The sequence below is a fragment of the Pseudopipra pipra genome, chromosome 1, assembly GCF_036250125.1.
Source record: "Pseudopipra pipra isolate bDixPip1 chromosome 1, bDixPip1.hap1, whole genome shotgun sequence".
Taxonomy (NCBI): Eukaryota; Metazoa; Chordata; class Aves; order Passeriformes; family Pipridae; genus Pseudopipra; species Pseudopipra pipra.
In genome coordinates, this window is record NC_087549.1 from 25,632,823 (window position 1) to 25,640,728 (window position 7,906).

Sequence of the window (7,906 nt, forward strand, 5' to 3'; positions counted from 1 at the left end):
AAACATTGTTCACAATAAAAAGTTCATCTTCTGTGAAAGATTGAAATAGTAATCAATTGGCACACCAATATCTCTGCTGATATTTGTAAAGGGGAATTACAGAATTAAGGCAATATATAGTATATCTGACATGAAAGTTGGCTGTTGTCTCAAAATATGTAACCTCTGGCTGGGATGAGTAGGTAGATGACCTAGTGCTTAGCAGGCATCTCTATTCCAATGCTTCCTCCATTACTTTGCAACACACCATTTTGCTTTCAGTCCTCAGATACATTTTGCTTCATCTAAAATTAAGTTCCCTGATTGTCTCAGTGGGTATCTTAGGCAATATTTGAAGTAATTATGTCACTTCAAAAGCAGCATAAGAAAACAATATTGTTCCATTTTATTTCTCTTCACAGCTGTCCAAACAACATTAAAATAAATCAGAAGTGCATTGCGTTCAGAGCAACAACATGAATATAAAATCTCTCCAGCACAGCAGAAGCCATCGAACAATTAGCAGGAGTCCTTATGACTAAACAAATATATTTTGCACTTCTGGATCAATCCAATGGGAATGAACACCACTGAGAGAAAAAAAATACTAATCTTTAACGGTGTTAACAAGTCGTATAGTACAGATTATCCCATAATTACTTCAGTAGCTATTTTACAGAAGATACGTGCGTTTCTAAAATTTAGCACTTCCATGTAATCCTGCTTGGCCTGAATGGAAAATCATTCATACCTTCTTAGTTTTTTTTTACTTTATCATCTTTGTTGCTTTGATGTCCTCTGTCATGTTCCAGGAAGATGCTTGCTTAACATAAAATCTGGAAATCATAGTTAGGTCAAATTAAATACAAAGTGTGTAGGTATGCAAGTATTTAAGAAGTGAATATTGGCTGTTATAATAAATGGTGCCACAAGCTGAGCTACAGAACACATTTCTTGGAGAAATATTTTTTTCCCCTTCATATATTATACCTTCATATTCCCATGATATCACTTCTGAGACTGGGGAAACCACAGTTAGCACAGTCTGCAAAACTGAGATGTAGGTAAATACAGAAATATTTAAAAGGCAAATATTGATATTACTGATCAGTGATGTCATACTGGACTCATGACAAATGAGAGAGGTACCACCATCAAAGGTGTGACTGGAGCCTCAGCCCAGCATACTGCTAAAGCTAAATTTAACAAAATGAATGAGTTTCAGAATCAAGTGTCAGTGGATCATGGTTTACCTATGAGAAAGTTAATCAAATGAAATTAAACTCAATGAAATTAGAAGGTATTTAATTTGCGTCTCATTCAGAACATCTAAGTAGCATTTTTACTGTAAGATAATACTGTAAGATCAAGATGTGGTCATGAGTACATTCACATTTTATCCATCAATGTTTTTAATGGGTTTTTTATGCTTAATTCTTGTACATTGTTAATAAAGTAAAAACAAAAATTACCTGTCTAATTTATTTCCTACTGTGTCTATTGCTTTGTTTTTAGTGGCAGCTCTATAAGCAAATAAACACTCCAGAGAGTTGCTCATGGTGGAAGCTGGACTTCAAATATACAAATTGAAGCCTTCAGAGCCAGTTTAACATGCATAATGTGGTCTGATGAAAAATAGTATAGCTATGCTCTGGTGACCAGCACTGCTTAGCATTCGTTTGGATTTCAAGCTGCAATGGAGGAATGGTGCAAAATTTGGATACACAACATTCACCAACAAAATGAATGAAATGTAAGCACCTTCTCTTTTTTCTGTGATCATGAAGGAACAAAAAGTCCAAATCTTGTTACAGAAGTAAAATCAAAGACAATTTTCTCACAAGATGGGTTGTTATTCACAAAGCATTTTGAGGAGTCAGCTGAGAGGTGAGAACAGAAGTTCTAATTTTTCTTCCCTGTTGCAATGGGCAGGGCACTTCTGTACTCTTTTTCCCTGTTTGTAAAATAAGGATAGAGCAATAATGAGTTCTTTGGTTTTATGATTCTCTTAATGTTTGCATAGCACTTTAAAATATCAGGAGTAACATAGAAATAATAACTACTGGACATATTATAGCAAACACAAATACCTCTATTTCCAGCGTTTTACCTTTTATTTGTTCAATATTTTATTGATATATAACTTGTGATTTTTATGTAATGAGAAATAGATTACTAGGTAGCATACCAAGCAAAAATTTGGTGCGGAACACTCTAAAACAATAATTCCATCCCAGAAGAAATTAAGATATTTACAAGATCTTCTTACAATAAAAATGAACCATTAAAAATTTGGCAGGGATTCTCTGAGCATAATTGCAGTTGTGCTCATTTCAAAACGCCTGTTAAATCTTATTCACCAGGACTGTAACACTAACATGCCTCTGCCTATGGGAAAATAATTTAAACTATTTTAAATTGAAAATTTAGAGCTGTTATAATTAATTGTGAATCATTAGAAATGGACGAATTAAAAAATAAATAAAACCACAACAAAACAAACCAAGATTGTTTATAACATAACAGATCATTAGCAAACTGCTGTAGAATCCAAAGATTTGCCAGAGAAAAAGGTATATCACAGGCATAATCATCTTTTATATAAAACCTTAAATTTTCTGTCATATCCTCCAGCACTGACTCTCCCCTGGGGTTTAGTGCAACCCACCCCCACCTGGGTTTTGTAACTCTCAGTAAATCTTTATGAGTGTCACCTACACTTCGACCACAGAAAATTCGAAGAGTTCCAACACACTTGCTGCCCACTGATTTGGTTTGTCAGGAGGAGTGATGGGGATTCTATTTGGGAGGGAGAGTGATGAAGGTGTACATACTATAGGTATCCCTGTCTGTTCAAGCCTCCTTTTTATGATCAGGTAGTTTTTAAGATTAAATATGGGTTTTTCTCTGTGTCTTAGGCTTGATTAGCAGGCTTAGCAAGTGTCACAGCATTCTCATGGACTTATGTGCCTGGATAGGTACCCTCAGAGAGGATTTTATGTCTGTCCTAGGCTCACAAGGATAGCAGTGTGACAATTAGAAAAGGGCATACCGAAAAATGTTAAAAGGTTTTTTGCTACGTAATGGCCATTTTTTTTCTGTCTCCAATGTATTACAACTGTATGCTCCTATCTTCTTGGTATTAATTTGATAACAAATAACTCACTTATACTGGTGCTTTGTATGATCTTCTCCTAAACCCCCTCCCCACATTATAATTTTGCACATACACGCATCTAAGACTAAATTTTCTGTTGAGGTTCCCATCAGCTAAAAAATTATTAGAGCAGCCTCAGCTATCTTCTCTCATGTCACTGGAATTTACACAAGAAAGAAGAAAGAATATCAAAATATGTGCATGGGATTCTATCAGACATAGATAGAAAGCTTGAGTAATCAGCATTGATAACACAGAGGAATGTAAGATCAGATCTGGGCAAAAAGGACCTCAGTCATACTGTCTATGTACCTTGAAATCAGACACGTTCATAGAGCCTAATGAATCCGAACCTACATATTTAGTAGAAATCAAATGACATACAGGCTTCTTGGCTAGTTTTACAGTCATGTATTCATTCAGCACAATCTCATTATACTTGAAGACTGTGGAATGTGGAAAAATGTGGGAATCATTCTGCCAGAACAAACGACTGCCTTACATTCTGCACCTCATTGTTGGAAGTCACTTCCAACAGGAGTTTTACATAACAGTTCCTGTTATGTAAAAAGCAGCTCCAGCACTGGTTGGGAATAGCCTCTGTGCTGGAACAGCAGGGTTTATGGCTACTTTGTTCATAATACAATTTCTGCAATTTAAAAGGGAGCAATAGACCAAAGAGGAGAATACAGTCAAACTGTGGCCAACGGAAGTGAATAAGCTCTGTCTAAATGGTAATTTAGAGACACCTTAGCGTTGACTTTAAATGTGCTTTAGAAAGTGCTTTTCATAAGGAAGAGATGTGATTAAATTAAATTCCTCTCCAACAATAGTTTACAGCTACCTATTATAAGCTCGTGAAAAGTGTCAGTGGAGATACCGAACACATCTCTTGCCAATTTGAACTTCTCTTAAAAATTAAAATTTCTATACATTTGCACAGTATTATTCTGTTTCTGTCTAGTGGCACTTTCTATTCTATTCTAGAGCAACTTTAATTACTATATCTATAATTTCAGCCACATCTTAATTTACCATATTGATTGTCCATTCAGCAGTGAAGTTGGTTGATTATTTATTTTTATAGTAATAGTGTCCAAAACAGTTAATGTTCAGCTGACTGCACAATTTCCTCACTAGACTGGTTACGGTTTCAAGCTGCACTGTGTAAATCTGGAAGTCTGTACAGTGAGAGAGAAATGCTCAGATTCTATGCTCATTCTCCTGCTTGGAAAAATATGCTATTTTTGATTGCATGGGAACTCAGAGTCATGATCCTTGCATGGTCATTTAAAGTCTGGGAAGAGAAGTCTGTGCATGGATTTGTGAGTCCCCAGCAAACACAATCACTCTTAAGCAAATTGTAGAAAAGCTGTCAAGTTTGGGGATTAAAATTGCTTGTTACTGATGGCTTGGAAGGAAGACCATGCCTGTGAGAGACATGAGCTGCTGTGGGTTTTTTCTGCCATTTCTACCTGCCCCAAGCTTGCCACTTGCCTCTCCCGCTCTCTGGCCTTGGCTCTGCTCTGCAGCTCCCAGCCCAGGAATATCAAAGGAAGCAGATGACCACAAGCAGAGGGGATGTAGAGGTTGCTTCAGCACCCCACAGGCTGAGCAGGCTCCCCACAAGCAGGGCAGCATGGCCTGTAGTGACTTGCTCAGGAACAGACTGACTACCCATTCTGCCATGATCTTGGTTCTGGGAGGTATTATTTCCTCCCCTTACACCCAGACCCTTAACAGATCTGACTCCCTCTTTCACCACAGAATGAACACATCTGTCAAGGCACCATGAAGGAAGAGACACGCTTTTCTGGGCTGGATGATCATCAATATCTCCAGCTTTCTGGATATCAACAGGAACCCAGGCATTTTGGTTATTATGAAAAGTGTGCGTGTATTTGTTTCAGGACTGTAGTGCCAACATCCATCAAACAATTACTTGATTTTCAGGTGGGTTTTTTATGTGTCCCAATGCTGCATTTCTCATCTGTGAAGGTTCTCTATAAATATCATAAAAGCTTGGGCATGAGAAAGCCAAAGAGCCTACTACCTGACTGACACGAGAGAAGTGACCTGGGCATTCCCTTCATCTTGTTGCGAGAAATGCCTGAAGGAAGAAATTATTACATTCTGTAGATGGAGATGTCTTTTTGTTGAACACCTGCAGGCACAAGTTTTTAGTACACAGCTAATAATCACCATCCTCCTTCCAACTTGACCAGATGAAGTTTAAAGCTATTGTCATTCCAACTCCACTCCTTCCCTCCTTCTCTACTAAGAAAGGAAGGATGTCCCACTGTTACTTATGAACCCACAGGGGCACCCAATGGGCTCATGGGGCTATTTGGACACACACTGTAGGGCCCTGACAGGTAAAATATTTCTATTTTAGATTACTATATATAGTCTTTGAAACTGTCCACAAATGTCAGGTGCCAGCATGTGCACATGCCTCCTGATACAGCCACATATATAATATGGAGAAAAAGTCTTTTAGTGAAAATGTCAGCAAGTCTGACATGAAGGAACAGGAGAGACATTTACTACTTTTCTTTTAGTAAAGATAGAAAAAAGATTTTGGGAGAGTGAAAATTAGTGATGTGGGACATGAATGTATAAATGAAAGACAAATTTTAAAAGCATCTACAAAATGTTTTAGTCTGTGGGAAGTGAGGCCTAATTTGGATTTTAAAGGGATAAATACATTTAAAATTTAAAGCTCGAGTGTCCTGTTTTTCAGAAAACGGTCTGTCTGCTTAGCAACATCTAAATACTCTATGACATGTCTCCACATGATGGGATGTCCTGACATATCAATTGAGAATTACATGGCAAAAAAAAGGTCAGTGGATCCCAACATTTAAAAGGAAATAATGAACTTGTTACCACAGATAAATCAGAAAGAAGTCCCTCATTCAGAAACAGGGTTGATAGCTAAAAAACATGTGTTCCTTACTTTACAGGTGGAACTTTTTAGAGCTCTTCATCAAGAATATGATGTGGGGTAAGTAATGACCATTAAACAACAGACATTTTGTCCAAAAATACTACTCTAGGATGAAATGAAGATCCATTCATTGTTTTGGAAGGTGCAAAAAATATGAGCAGAAAGGCAGAGTAAAGGCAGCTAAGGTGATTGCCCCTGAGCCACCCTACTGCCACATCCCTGAAACTACAAGGGAGTCCTGAGATTTTATGTTTATTTGAAGGGAGAGACAACTTCTTCCTGCCAGTTGGAATAAGGGTATGACTGGGAGCAATTCCGATGTGCTTGCTAGGAAAGCTGACTGTGCTCCCCTTCAACAGGTGTGGATGCCCACCAAGACTTCCTTATCCTTGACAATACTCAAAACATCTGTGCAGGTCTGTTTGTTGGATAAAAAAAATTTCATCCTTGGAAATGTCCTTTGTGGAACTGTTCTTCCAGCATTTGTCAGAATAAGAGGGATTGCAGAAAAACCCTGCAGAAATTGTTTAGCCTCAGACACTTGCAAAAATAACAATGCAGATCAATAAACTTCATATCCTTTCCAATTATAAATTATTCTCAGAAACTACTGATAAATGTTTATGGTGTTTTTCCTTATTTAATAGATTCTCTGGATTTGTGGTCATAACATATTAAAATGTATTCTTTGTCATTAGAATAGTTTAAATGAAAGCAAAGTTAGTTCCTGTAAGTTTTGTTCTAGAGACTGAGTGTTCCTTGCTCTGATGCACTGCTTAGTCAAACTTGCATGAAAAGCTTAGCTAGCAATTAAAGAATGCAAGCGCTTTCTGAGTGAGGTGTTGACTAACAACGCAAGAATCTCAACCTTATCAGGTCATCAGCATCCTCAGTTTAAGGGACTGTCACTATAAATTCCTTAATTGTGTCAGGTCCACAGAATGAGTCAGGAGATAAGAGTTTGCTATATTAACTCCTTGGACAAGGACCTACACTACGCCTACACCTACACTTTGCCTAAATTTGGCAGATTTTAAACAACCCTGCAAGGCTAGAGAACAAGAAGTATTTCTCTTTCACAGCAGAACCTGACTTACGAGAGTCCTGAAAGTTTCTAGGCACCTCTAAAGTCATCCCAGACTCATCTTTGTTCATGGTACCTAAAGTACTTCCCACATGTTTTAGAAGCTTCTTGGTCTGGAGATCTATAAGATTTTCTTCTTCCTAAGCACCAGTGAAAGTCAAAGGTTATTCAGAGAGATGATTACATTTAATTCAGTAAAAATTATGTGAGCATGCCTAAAATGTTCTGATATGTTTATTTAAAAATTTACTGGAGCAGGCTTGATGTATCTTTTTCCAGCATCCAAATGGCTAGAGCACTTGTCTCAGTCAGAAGAAACCCAGCTTGTATTTTCCCTGTTTGAGGCATTTGAATCCAAAGCATATACACTGATCACAGTTACTGCAAGAAAAGGCACTTTCTGCAATATCCCTTGAAGCTGAGCCACTGCACAGCTAGTAAAGCTGGACAAACAGAGTGCAGTATTATCTAGTGGTGAAGTACTCAGCCAAGATAAAGTCCAAAGTTCTCCTCCTCCTGGATTTTTCTAGATAACCACCAGATTAAGTGACAGTAGCAAGATACCAAACATTTTGCATCATTATCTGAATCTGCTTTTCAGAAATCCCATTGTCTTAATCAGTAGTTTCTTCTTCAAAGTGAGACATTTGAAATTAAATGGCATATTTTAAGAGGTGTCAATATCTATTTCCATCATGTTAAATTGTTGCTATTCCTCCTCTTCCAGTGCATTTGA

At 37.5% G+C, this 7,906-nt stretch overlaps 1 long non-coding RNA gene across 1 annotated transcript in view; it reads left to right on the forward strand.

Annotated features, from left to right (window-relative positions):
• Positions 1 to 7,697, forward strand: part of LOC135411545 (uncharacterized) — an 83,756-nt gene extending 76,059 nt beyond the window's left edge. The window contains exons 6-9 of the long non-coding RNA XR_010429202.1: positions 1,495 to 1,732; positions 4,904 to 5,089; positions 6,103 to 6,143; positions 6,446 to 7,697. This is a non-coding gene — a long non-coding RNA (uncharacterized LOC135411545). The remainder of the gene's footprint in view (positions 1 to 1,494; positions 1,733 to 4,903; positions 5,090 to 6,102; positions 6,144 to 6,445) is intronic.
• Positions 7,698 to 7,906: the final 209 nt, after the last annotated feature.